We start from the raw sequence: 14,897 nt of genomic DNA, 5'->3' as shown, positions 1-14,897 counted from the left end.
ACTGGAGAGGACGGAGAGAGAGCGTTTGAGACACACACACTCACACTGAGTCACAGGTTAGCTTGTCAGCAGAGAATAAGTGCTGCTTAATTCCTTCTGAGGAGTGTTATGAGCAACACGACACTGTGAAGAGCATGAGATTTCAGGAGACACTTTCGAGTGACAGCAATGGTACAAGCGTAATAGAAACAGGTGTCAAAGCGTTTTGATCGGTTTCATGTTTCCATATAATTTTATCATCTATGATTATGGAACTGACATCCATTATCTGCCTGTGATTGGAGGCCTCCTTACATGCACTCTCTCTTTCTAGCTCACACAGATAGAGTAGGACAACACTGTGTCCTTGAGCTCCCATGAGAGTCCCTTCTTCAACCTTAACTCATCCTTTTCTCTCTTCTCCTGAAGCAGATGTTCAGAGACGGGAAATGAACCTGGTTGCATCTGTTTTAGGTCACTCCCTGCACAACTCATCTGCATGTATGCCGCACCCAGCCACAGACAAACAGTCACATGATATATTAGTTATTCCGAAATAAAGTATTCGGAAGTGTTCTGCTTCATGTTTGCATGAAACTAGTATTTCCAAATTTAGGTTTACATTAAAACAGGTTTATTCAATTCCACTTTAGGTATGGGGGTTGTGAAGCGTTCGGGCAGGGGGCAATTGTGACGTATCACGTTTATCAGGAAAATACACACCCCAAACCTTTTATTGTCTGTTACAACATAGAAGATAACACAAGAACTGTTTTCCCTTTATTTTGAATGTAGTTTTGAAGCAGAAAAACAACTAATCACCAGTAAATAAAGCCTAGTCCTAAAAATAACCAGGAATAAATATTTGCTTGTAAGTAAGTAATAGTTATTTATAGAGCGCTTTTCACAGGTAAAAACCACAAAGTGCTCTACTCAAATTTCATTATCATCCTGTCTAAAGAGAACATGGAACATTAACAAATAACATGGGAGAACTGTGGGTCACCAAGAGCATTTGAGGCACCCCGTATTTAGATGAAAAAAGGGAAAACATCATAAGGAGCAGTAAGGGGGAAAAAAGCACATTATGAACTGAATTTCCAAAATGAGAAACAAAATACAGAACCAGGAATAAACTCTCAGTTACAAAAACACAGATAAGATAGCACACACTCCTCTCCATTCTTTCCAAGATCGATTCATGATAGTCTGAGTTCAATGCCCTGCCCAAACCTTTAGTGATGACTGGCAGCCTTCCCAAAACGGCTGCCAACGCAATACAGACTTTTTACGATAGATCAGATAGCCGCCAGCTCCAATTAGCAGCATCCCTGCTACGATGATTCCAATCATGTAGATATTGACGTCCTCAACGGAAAATAGAGACAGGCAGACGACCTTCAAGGAATCCCAGGAATCCATTGTGTATCCAGCTGGAAATGTTCCATCAGGGCACACAGGCTCACCTCGGCCTGGTATTTTCATTGAAAAAATTTGATAAATAGCATTAAGTGACCAGCTGACCAATTTTATAGTTTCGGTTTTAGATGAATACGGAGAGAGTCTCGGCTCTATTCTGCGCCAACATCTTGGATTATGTCGTCATCGCGACTGGCCGAGCGTGCGCAGAATGACCAGAATTAACTTTAAGCGGAATGAAACGTTTACAAGATAGAGGAATTACTTATTTTGGAATTAAAATTTGAATAAAGCAGCCACCTAATCTGGATTTAAATTTAAGTCATGTCAAATGACATTTGCATTTGGAATTAAGTGTTTACAAGGTCAGTTTAAAGAGGATTAAACTTTTATTCTGAAATAAAAGGGGAAGTAAAGTTGGCCACTTGTTTCCATCTATCTTATAAAGCACAACGGCCTGACTCCTCGTATTCATGACATAAAGCAGGGTAAATTCAGGATTGGCCATATAATACAAATAATCCTGAAAAAATACACACTGGGGGTCAGGGCGAGAACATGCAAATCCCAGACATACCTGTCAATGAGAGAAGTCAAACTAGAATTGTATCCACTTTTTCTTGCAGTACCAGAAGTCAGGTAGGATTTCAGCTTCAAAACAGATATAAAATGTATTAAACTCTTTGCGTCTGAAGCAGGGATTAGCTTTCTCCATTGCAGGCGTTCCTGGTGTACCCATAATACTGATGCACCAGCTACAACAATAGAAGCTGAGGAGTCTGAGCAGTCTTTGAGTGCGTTAATTTTAGTTTAAAAAAAAACACACACACACACTGGATGGAAAACTAAAACCCAGTTGTGTGCAAATTATGTTTTTGGATCACTGGAGGTTTTCTGGCCTCCAGCGGAGCTTCTTTACCTCAATGCTAACTATGTAGCAGCTAGCACGGACAGCGGTCCTTCGGAGGTTACACAAGACCGAGTGGTTAGGACACACTGGACAAAATGATTGGGTTGAGAGTCAAAATGAATAAGTCCATGAGTGACAAATGAACAAAATGAGTGGAAAAATGTAGTGTAGTGGACAGTCGACCACTGTCGTGGTAGCTTCTATTCCTAGAAGTTACTTTATTTTGTGATCAAACATGTTATTTTTATTGTGCTAATTTACATTGATGGGTTCATTTTATTTATTTTATATTATCTGAAGGAGAGAAAAAAAATGACCAGTTTGGTGTTTATAATATTTGCATTGCTCAGAAAATTGTTCTTACTGTTTATGATGCACGAACTTATAGCACTAGAAATGGACCTGATGTTTTATTTCATTTGTGTTTTCTATTATTTGGAGATTGACAAAAGCTCTCGGGACTAGTCTCACATACAGAGGAATGTAAATGGTTCGTCTGTTAAAAACAATAAATGACTTTATGAAGCCACTTTGTTATACATCAATCTTTCGATCTGCCACAATAATGTAATTTAAATGAAAATACCTCAAGTTGAGGGCTTTTCTCAGCAATTGTTAGGTAAGATTAAAAAGAGATTAATTCGATTAATTAATCACAGAGCAAAATTCAATAATCGCACAATATCACACTAGGACACAGCTATTCTAGTTCTATGGGCTAATTCCACTGCAATACATTTTTACCAAGTAGAATAACAGTTTAGCAGTGAATGGCCCATTCAAAAGTACCGTGATAGAAAAAGTTTTTCAATATGGCATATGGCTTGGGAAATTTCAAATCACACCCCTGCAGCACTGCTGAACGGCAGTAAACAAGGATGGATTTCTCTTAGTACATTTTTTTTGCTGTTTTTTATTAAGAAAAAGCAATGTGTTGGAGCCTGGTGCACAGTCTGTATGCTGTAAGATCTGCCTTTCTGCTTCAGCTACTGTCAACATGGGATCATGAAGGAAGAAACAACACATGGATCCATCATCCAGATGTCAGTCCGTCCCTCTGTCCTCCTCTTTGCTTTTCATCTTAGACTGTCTCACACAGGATGGACATCATACCTGACCCAAGCCCACCGGAACCACACGGGTCGGGCCGGGTTCGGATACAAATTTCGGTCACATTACCTCAGCATGTTTTTTTGTGAAATTCTATCATACAGAGCTCCGTTTTGCTGACTTCATTGTGGCAAAGTGGCCACCTACTGCATGTTTCTGTACGTGTTGCACGTGTCGACACGCCCCCTGAGTTGATTAACATAAGTACCTAATTTAAATAAATGAACTATTTTTGTTACTGGTTAACGGTTAATTATGAGCATCCCTACTGGAGACAGTGAGCTAACAACAGATGATATCACGAACATCACACACCTTACTGAATAATTATGAACCCATTTCCAAACTCTGCCTTTTAATTAATTAAGATGAAGGAGTATTGTTGTTTTTTTGATATTTTATCTCCTCATCAGTCTGGCTTTAGACAACAACACAGCACAAACTACATAAAGGTCGCCAATGGCGTGCCACAAGGACCGGTTTCGGGATCCACTTTTTTTACCATCAACATTTACAGTGTGGGTAAAAATATTGTGGATGCTCTTTTGCATTTTTCATCTGATGACACAGTGGTTTACAGTTGTTCAAACACAGTTGCCAGGTCTTTTGCCGTCTACAGTCTGCCTTAAACATCATTCAGTCTCATTTGTAGCACAAGCTCAAACTGGTTCTAAATGTTGATAAAACCAAGGGGATGTTGTTTTCTAACAGGATAAAAACACCAGCTGTACATCTACAACAGGTGTTCCTATAGGCTTTGTGAGATCTTACAAATAATTGGGACTCAACCTTGATATGAATCAATCTTTTAAGCCCCACTTTAAAAACCTTGTAAATAAATTGAAGGTAAAACTATAGGGTTCTTTTTTTAGAAATGAATACTGTCTCTCTTTTAATCCCAAGAAACAACTTATAGCTGCCACTTTCCCTCCAGCTATTGACTATGGAGATGTTGTGTATATGAATATCCACCACTGCATTCTGTATTCTCTGCAAAACTGGTCATCACTGTCCACATGCAGGCTTTTGCACTGGTAAACTTTCATTCATAAATCAATCCCTAGACTTCTGCCCTCATACATCTCCTGCTTGACACATAATCAGCACACTTTTACAGTCAGCACTCTCAGACCTATATTACAGCATTCCAAAAATTACATACAGAACTTGGAAAGAAGGCTTTCTCGTACTCTGCCCATTTTACAACTTTCAACAAGATGTTAAGGGTGTCGAAAAAAAAAAATAGGCCTGGTCTTCGATACAAGCACACCGATATATTTGTTTTTATTGGATTATTGAGGTTAAATTTCATGTGCTTCCAAATTCCTTTATATCTATTTTATTCAAATGTAGAATATGCTTTTGTTTAAGTTAAAGCTGCAATATATAGAATTGTGAGACTTGTATGGAATCAATCAAACTCGTCCCTCCCCTCATTATCCCGTACAGGTATCCTTGTCAATGCACATGACTGTGGAGCTCTTAGTGACTTTTTTCTTAATAGAAACTAGTGACAAATTTATCTAACACTTAATATTTTGTTATTGGATAATTTTCTGGTGTTTTAGAGACTCTGACATGAATGCATGTATCACTCTGTTGTTACTGTCCTAAGCAGTGGCTGCTGCAGTCAGCTCCTCCCCCACCACACAGCTCACAGGCAGCCACAAGTCAGAGCAGACCCTCACCATTCCGCATCCAGACTGCAAATTATTTTGCACCTGTTCTCTCCACCTTGGATATGCTTCTCATCGGTTTACACTTAATGTATCCCATCTGTTATCCCTCTCCCTTTGAAACCAGTTTGTGGGGCAGACAGCGCACAGTCACGGGGGTCTGCTTTGAGTCCTCACAGACCTTTGTGGAGTCAGTTCCACCCGTGTATGTTAGGGACTTTAGTCTGTTGCTTTACCACGTCAGTCTTCCTTTTTCACCTTGGTTTACCGTGTAACTGTTGTGCCCAACTCCGCGATAGGGACTTTTCCTGCTGAAAATCCGCCATTGCACTTTAGAACAGAGGACATGAACGCGCATTGACTTTAGTCCAGCAGCCAATTGTAATGCCTCAAAACAGCTCATTAGTATCTTTTTGTAAAAAGATCTCTGATTGGCTGAAAAGTGACGTCATGTTCCTGGATTACTAAAGCTCAAATACAGAGCCAAGAGAAGGTCCAGACTCCTCTCAAAACACTTTGGATACGCTCAAAGGTGAGTATGGATTTTTGGCCAAATGAAGCCAAAAAAACTTACATACTGCAGCTTTAAACTGGTGATTATTTTGTACTTTGAAAAATGTATTTTTTGGATGTCATTTATTGGATTGATTGAGGTTAGTTTTCGCTGTCATTTAATTTTGTTTCTTTTTAATTGTTGGTTTGTATTTTCTTTAATTGTAGAATATTCTTATGTTTAAGGTTACAATAGGTATGTTACCCATTAGTTAGTAATAAATGTGTCACTTGATCAAGCCTTCTCAAACATTTAACAATAAAATAAGTATAAAATACGTTTGATCAGTGCTGATATCGTATTTGATCAATATCCGTATGGGCCAATAACTAATGCTTCTATGTTGGTACGGTATCAAGTGAAAAAGTGAAAAAGTTCTAACAGGACACCCCTAATCTAAAGTTGTCCAGTTTTATTTCATTGTATGCAATACATTTTAAAATTAGACTTTAAAATTTCTACTTGCTCTGCTGAGCACTGGACATTGTATAATTTTTTTGCTCTACTTGTCTGAAACTTTTGAATATGTCTTAAATTATTAATGCTTTTGTCCAGAACAGGTCTCTCTCAGAAATGAGACCTTGTTGTCTCACTTGGACCACCTGTATAAATAAAGGCTATAAATAAGGACCATCATCCTTGTCCTGTGCACAGCTTGAGTATGTGTTTATGTGCATTTGTTGTGCCAAAGGACACTAAATAGTAAGGTTGGGATGATACACTGAGCTCACGATACAATACTATAGATATTAGGCTTGCAGTAACAATATGGTATATTATTTTTTTGGATAGGAACAAGTCTAACCATGCTTTTGATTTGAACTCTGGACATACATTCTTAATCTGGGTATAATATTTTCCATTCAATTACAATATAAGAAAATAAAAACAAATCATAACAATCTAGTATGTTGTAGACGATTCGATTTTTTTATCTATGTATTATTTAAATACATTTTCCCTCTTCTTGCAAGTTCCATATCAGAAGAAAGCTCTGTAACATGGTGGAAACAATAGTCTCCTGTGTTTGGAGACCATTCAGCCGTTTGTTAAATTTATATCAGGTTCTTTGGTTAAGGTTGAGAACGGTGGTACATTTGTTACACCATGCGTGGATGAGCAGGAGACATGCAATGTGACAGCACAGAGAGAAGGAGCAGAGAGGTCAAGAACGAGAGAGAGAGAGAGAGAAAGAGAGAGAGAGAGAGATTTATTTATTTTTTTCAAACTTCCTTTAATTAGCTTAAAACATTCTCAAACAATAAACATCAATAACCAACAGCCAACAAAAAATAAATCAAATCAAAATCAACACAAAATATTACCAAAAACCAAATCATCATTCTCAACAAAGCATAAAACACGTTTGATGCACTGTGTCTTCAAACATTTTCACATTTTCTGTCAAACTGAAGTATCTGAAATGTAATTTCAGATGAGCTTTCAACATACAAACAAAAACACTCTTTACATCTGAGACAAAAGATCTTTCCACCTTCTTCCTCCTGCTCAGGTACACAGCCAACTTTGCCTGACCTAACAGGAAAATAAAAAGTTGACATTTTGACTTTTGATGTCTGGTGTATTTATACCGCAAAATGAACATCTGGAGGGGAAAAACCTCATCAGACAAAGAAAATGTTGAATCAACATTTGAAACAGCAGCACAAGACGAACACACTACATGAAACAATGAAACACAGTTTCCCTCTGCAGACAGAACGGACAGGTATCTGCCACATCAGGAATAATCACATAAACAAAACTTTAGACAGCAATGGAACCATGAAGAACCCTCCACTGTAAATCATCACCCCGCTTTGCTAGTGGGGCTTTATAGAGAACTTTCCACTCAGGTTTTTGAGTTTCTGACACAGCCAGGAGAGCTCTCCACGGAGTGTCCACTCAGTCTCTCAGTTTGTTCTGATTTAAAACCTTGACTGACAGGAAATACATGGTCCTAAATGTCAATAAGCTCAGAGTTTTTCCAACACCATTACACATTTTTAGCAGAACACCAACATTATAATTGAAAACAGGAACAAGTGTCACGTCAGAAAAAAAAGAATAATTTTGGGCTGAATTAGTCCATTGCAAAAAGCAGCAAGCAGAGACAGCTCAGAGCGAGCCAGCTGCTTTTTCCAGCCCCGAAGCGGGAGGCCCATCACACTAACTGACCTGGTCCCCAAATGTGAGGCCAGACCAGCTGCATTGTCTAGTTGAGGGCCGCACACCTCCACCACATGTCCAAGCGTGAGGGTTCTGACCTCACACAGGCTTTGAAGTAGGGACGGCCCTGCTTCTCACTGAAGATGAGTCCCGTACACCACAGGCTCTGTCAGAAGCCAGTAAAGAGAGGAGCACTTCTCTACTCCTCTATAGAAAATAGGAACATTGTTCACCTGACATCTATTGATATTCATTAGAAACAGCGACTCAGCCAGACCCAGACCACCACACCTCTCCTGTAAAAAATATTTTTTTTTTTTACAAAGGCTATTAATGATTATTGACATATAAAATCATGATAACAATATTCATCTCCAGTATTAGATAGTTTAATATAATATTGTTTTATTGGATATTATTTAAATGTTTTTATTTATTATTTCCTTATGTTACTTGTATATACATTGTTTAATGTCATATTGTATTCAATTTGGCTCTGAAAATAAAAGCGTATTGTATTTTGACAAAGTGTATGCAGTTTTTTTTTTTTTTAATCGGTTTAAGTACTGTTTAAGCACCGAAACCGTTTAAAAAACGCTGAGTAGGCACCGTTATCGGATAAAACCCAATCGATACCCAACCCTAATTATAACAAGACTTTGCTTTAGTGTTCATTTTACTGTTATGGCAAATGCTTGACATAGTTAAAGTCTTACTGTTAACACTACAATGAGACAATGAGAACTATTCAAAGTTTAATTCAGTTTTTGTTGAGGAAAATCTAAATATTGACTCGATGGAATTTCTTAAGGAATTAGTCATCCAAGATGTACTTGAAGGGCTGTGCATGTTGTATGGTTTTTAGAGATAATCCAAGTAACCAGTGTTGCTCCAGTTAACTAAATTACGGTTCTCCTGAGACAGAAAGCAGAAACAATATGGTGGAACTTTTTGAGGACAGGATATGTAAGCGAGGGACCAACTTTCTGTTTCATCTTTCTAATAAACCTACCTTCAGCAGTCATCATGTCTTTCATTCCTTTAATTTGTTTAATGGCTGATAAAATCCACAAGGGTAAAAGGAAATTTGATATTTTGGAGCATTCATATTCTAACCTCTGACCATTTGGAGTCACCTGTGTTGTGTGATGGCCAGGTGCGCAACCCTGGCAGGGATTATTCTCATTCACAGTTGAACTAACGCCATCCATTTTCAAAGCGACATGCGATTATGGGTGTGATGGTCAGCACTAACAGATGGTGGTGTATTGGCACTGATGCCATGTCCAGTGTTGGACAATTTTGGAGGCATTCAGCTGCACATAATAGCAGTACTTCATCACATCTCTCAACAATGAAGCAATCCTGCTCCAAATGATGTCCACAACTTAACCACTCACCCTCCTCTTCCTCCTCCTCAACAAACACACTGCATGCATCAGTCATGAATAAGCTGCTTCATGCACAAATCAATGATTATTCTAATAGAAACAGTCAGGTGTGTTTCACCCGTAGGGGATGTAACATCCGCACATTCATAAAAACAAAAATGTGTCCCCCTCACTCACAGAGGAATTCACTGTTGAAAACGTATTGGTCCAGTTAGAGTGATGGAATGCTGATCAAGCCAATCACAGCCAGCCATTTGATAAAGCTGCCATTCCGAGAAGGTAAACAAAGAGTTAACAGCATTGAGTGAAGTGTACATAAAGTGACAAAAAATGAACAGGTGGCAGAGTATGGTCCAAAAGTGGCAAAAACATGGCAAGAAAAGAGTTAAAAGTGACTAAAATGGGCCAAAAGCAGTCAAGAGTAGGGATGTAACGATTCACTCAACTCCCGATACGATCCGATTCACGATACTGGGTTCACGATACGATTCTCTCACGATTTATTTTACAAAATGGGACTGTAGACAAAATACTGTATTATTTTCCTTTTATTTTTCATTGTCAAAAGAATTCTTTGATAAACTATTCAAAACAATGCAATTTAACTAAAAATAAATCTTGAATGAAATAAATAAAGGAATAATACAAATGAAAATGAAGCCTATTAATTTAAATTCTGGTTCTATAATAAACAATGCAAAACTGCATAATAGTTCTTATTCTTTTAACATTGCAACTGAAAATTTATTTTGTGCCTTAACAATTGGACTTTAAAAAAAAAAACAGTGATTACACTGATTTACGTCATATTTGTTTGGACCAGCAGAGGGCGCTGGTAACACAGTGGTCGGTTGGCATGCAGATATCTTGCAGTGAAGAAGAGAAGCTATGCTAGCAGACAGAGCTAATAGAAAAACGTGACTTTTACAGATATTCAAGTAATATTACAGATATTCTTTCAGTGCTAAAGGGGTAATGAATCATTTATTAACATATTTAAGAGTAGAAGGCGGCCAGAAAGAATTAGCAGACTCCGCCCGCCGCCTACTACACTTGTGGATAGCGCCCTCTGCTGGTTAAAAAAATACTGCGATTCAATTTTCAGAAAATCGATATCAACTGTGATACCTATGAATCGTTTAATCGTTACATCCCTAGTCAAGAGTGGCAAAAAATTACAAAAAAGTGGAAATAGATGGTATATAATGGCAAAGGGTAGCAAAATGAGCTAAATGTGGCAAAATGTGAAACAAAAGGAGGCAATATGTTGGGGGAAAGGAACATTTTATTTATTGGGCAAAAGGTAGAGGTTATTTGGATAAAAAGTGGGGAAAAATGGTTAATGGGGACATATTATGAAAAATCCACTTTTGCAGACTTTTTTTTAAACACAAAAGAAGTATCTTAAAGGTGCAGTCTGCAACTCTTATAAAAGTTACTTTTTGTCATATTTGCTAAAGCTGTCACTATGTAAGGACAGCTTTACATGAAACTAGTAGTTTGTGTGAAAAAAAGATTGCCAGAATGCACTGCGACCGAGCAAAATGAACCAATCAGAGCCAGGATTGTGTTTGATGGGCTGTCTGACAGCTGTTGCTCGCAGTCCCCGCCCCTTTCCCGGAGCTAGAACCTCTTTTTTACAGTGTATGGTCTGGAGGAGTAGAAGATGGAATTGGTGCCTTTTCTGCTTAAAAAGTAATTACTGCTGCTTCATTTACATTATGTTTGATTTGTAATTGTTACACTAGAACTATGTGGTGCAATGTGTTGTTGCTGCTGCTGCTGCTGCTGAGGTGTGTGCACATAGAGAGAGAGAAGCACTGCAGTAATATGTTTTTAACAGAGCATGTTATATTACTGTGATGTTGCTGTTGGGCTAACATTAGCTTGTTAGCTCCTTTGGAAAGTTTGGAGGCAGGGCAAGAGAGCAGCGGGGAGGGAGGGGGAGAGCGGGGTCTGAACGTTGCGGACTGCACCTTTAAGTGTCCACACGTGTATCAGTGACTTAACTCACTCAGTGCCATTGACGAGATAACTCGTCATTTGCATTTTTTCACAGGGATTACTACACGGAGGTCCCTCAATATCTAAGCTGTGGGGTGTTGTAGTGACCAACTGTGCCCTGAAGATGGCAGCAGTGCACCTATAGATGAGATATTAGCCACTGATGCTACCATTAGCTGGGGGGGAGAAGCAGGAACAAGTAAGATTATGGTGCTATGGAGTGATATTATCCAGTAGCTCACAGCTCCACACACTAACACAGAACATGTATGGACATGAGTAGATTATTGAAAATGTTGCGATGGTGAGATAAAACCATCAACTAACCGGGCTAAACGGGTCATTGCTGCATGTCGGGAGAAAGAGGAAGTTGCGTGTGTGCAGAATGACGGGAGAGAAACTTGGAGGAAACGCCAAAATACAGTAAGAAATTCATTCAACTCTGAACCAGATAGATAAATAATAATAATTTTGCCATCAAAAGCCTGGTCTCAATGTTTTTTTGTTTTTTTTTTTTGTATAAGGAAACAATTTTCAGATGTTAGAGTTGTCACTAAAGCAAAAAAAAAAAAAAATGCTTTAAAGTCACTGACAGGGTTTTCTACAAAAAGCCTGTTTTCTCAGCTTTTTGCTCTGAAACTGAAGATTTGTGTAAAACTTGCTCTATTCAACTGTTGATTACAATGGAAGGAAACGAGCCAGAAAGAAATTCTTTTTTGATGAAAGTAGAGGCTTCAATCTTTTAGAATCTGGCGTCAGATTTAAGATAGTCATAGTAGAAAATATTCTGTGGGTCTTTAAAAATCAGTCAAAATGCTCAAAAACGGCTGGCACTGAGGGGGGTAGAAAATCTGAAAATGGCTGGCACGGAATGAGTTAATAACAGCTTTATCATGGCTTTAGTAAATTAATTTAATAAACTGAATTGGGAGTCCACGGTTGCCCTATACCCTTGGAACACCCTCACTTTTAAAATTGCTGCTGCACCCCTGGAAACAGTCACAATTCACTAAAAACTGTGGCTCATGTTCACCATGTGGTAGCCTAATAAGCTCTAACAAACTGTACACCAGAAGTGGTGAGAAAAACAAACACTAAAAATCTGACTGTCCCACTGAGTAATGCAGATAAAATGTAGCTTTCGGGATTCTGTATGTTTTATAAGTTAAAGAGAACAAATCACATTATGTGTGACACGTTCTTCTACTAAGCAATGCTGTCATCTAGTGGTTACAGCTCTCTCCACATCACGTCATTCCACCCATTTACTTCCCATCGTAGATTTTCTGGACAATTCTGCTACATTATTTAACGTTTTGATTTTGTATTGATAAAAATGATAAAAGTAAGAAAAGTTGAATATGAGACACAACTGCAGAATAATAGTTTGGAACACTGCCTTGAATAAAAATAAAACAAAGATTCAAAATATAGAGTTTGGCTATATGAGTCTGCATGTATGGTATTAACCCCCTGGGGCACTTTTGATTAAAAAAAAACTAAACTCTTTGAGCTTAGGTACCAAAATGGTACCCTTCATAAAACTGTGGTAAAAATGTTGTGTATAATTTTTTTTTTCTCCTTGTTTTTTCACATCAGATCTTTTCAACAGAGGGGGCAGAGTACAAGGGGATAAAGATGGAGACTGAAATACGATCTGTTAATAAGATATTAACTGTAATTTTGTCAATATTCAAATGAGAAACTAACGTATAGTTTAATTGTGAACGTCTGGTGGCACTTTTATTACTCCAAGTAAAAGCATTTGTTAGGATTGTCAAACCTCCATACATCAATCAAATTTAATTTTTGCATAAATAATTTCATGTTTTCATTTACTGCATTAGAAAAACGTGGAAGCCAGCAGTCAATGTTGTGATCGAATATCATGTTGAAATTCCCCCTATTACTATACCTGAATTTGAAAAAGTGATTAAATGTATTTTGTTTATGCTTCTCTAATGTTTCAAGCATTATGTCATTCTCAAGGTTAGAATTATAGCCATAGATGTTAATAACTATCGAAATAAAGTTTTCAATGGTTAAGACTTGAAAGATAAAATGACCAGATGTATCACTGACAGACAAAAGAACAGTTTATATTCTAATTATATCTTAGAGTCGCAACACCAGCAGAATGTACAGACCCATGAACCTGCCACACATCATTTCCCCAGTGGAATCTCCATAATCTACCATCATCCAGAACCAAGTGTGACTCTTGAATGAAACAGAAATCAGATTTGTGCTGCTTGACAAACAAAAATAACGCTTTACGCTAAACAATATCCCTGATCCCCCTGGCATTGAGAGGAATGATAGATAATGACGTTACGCCCCGAGTGCCCAAAAGACACCCGGACGGCAACAGACGGTCATATATGCACAAAGACAGTTCAGTTTTAACAGTTTATTCGTCTCTAACACCAGGACGAACACTTCCCGGGTGGGGAAGGTGAGGGCTGGGAGGTTTGTGCCAAATAAATGAAACAAACAAAACAAACCAGGCCCTATCAAACTCTATTGCTGCAATATGAAAAAGAACAAACAAAAATCCTGACTAACTAACTAAAGAAGAGGCCAAAACGTACATGGGGTGGCACTCACCACTTACCTAGTGTTTCTAGACAGACAAATTCCTAGGTGTGTAAAACATAAGAGGTACCTCATCTTACCTAACGCTACACCTGACCACCACACCCAGAACAAAACAAAATGAAGGCCACCAAGTAGCACGGCTCTCTCCAGACTGCTCTTGATTGAGCCCTTATATACACTGCAGGGCTGCTTACGAGGCCAGGTGAGCACAGCAGCAGGCAGCTGATTAGCCTGCTGAACAAACAGAGGAGGATCAGAATAGTGCAGAGTTTACCTGCACGTAACAGACGTATAAACAACATCAGAAATAACAATGTAAGAAGTAAGTTTTGGATGAAACTAGACTTTAACCTTACTGTAAGTAAGAAGCGGCGTGTATTATGTTCATGTTAGGAGGGGAGAGGATTGTCAGTAAGGGGAGATTCCGGCAGGTGACATCACCTGCCGGGCAAAATCTAACTTGCCTGTTTGGAGCTGATTTTTTTACAAAATGTTGAATAACAAGGGAGGGAGGAAACAGAACTTTTTCAACTTTGGCCCTCTGAATGAGGCTAAAGGGATGTATATCACTGTCGCAAAACCATTATAAAGTGATTTTTTTCATCATACCTCCCCTTTAAGATGCCCTTAAGGTTCACAAACGTCCCGGGAATGATGGGTTAATAGGGGAAATGTATAAATGCTTTAAACAATCAATTGCTTCATTTTTAGTTGGACTGTTTGAAGAGGCTCTAGAAAAGGAGGAACTCCCCCACACATTGAGACAAGGATTAATAAAACTAATCCCAAAGCCAAAAAAAGATCAGTTGAGCATTGAAAACTGGAGACCGATTACTTTATTAAATAATGATGCAAAGCTGTTCGCTCTCATTTTTGTAATATTGTACTTAACAAGAATAAAAATAGGCGCTCGGAGGCAAATTTTAAGCCAACAATTCAACAAATAGAAAGAAAATTCAACATGTGGTTAATGAAGGATATGTGATTAAAAGGCCAGACACTGTAATCCAAAGCGGAAGGAATAAAAGATCTATGTATTTGTCTCTATCACTAGAAATGCCTGCTGCAGTCTTCAAGAAACTAGATAA

The sequence above is a fragment of the Gouania willdenowi genome, chromosome 10 (assembly GCF_900634775.1).
Source record: "Gouania willdenowi chromosome 10, fGouWil2.1, whole genome shotgun sequence".
NCBI classification, from domain to species: Eukaryota; Metazoa; Chordata; class Actinopteri; order Blenniiformes; family Gobiesocidae; genus Gouania; species Gouania willdenowi.
This window is presented reverse-complemented; position numbering follows the sequence as displayed.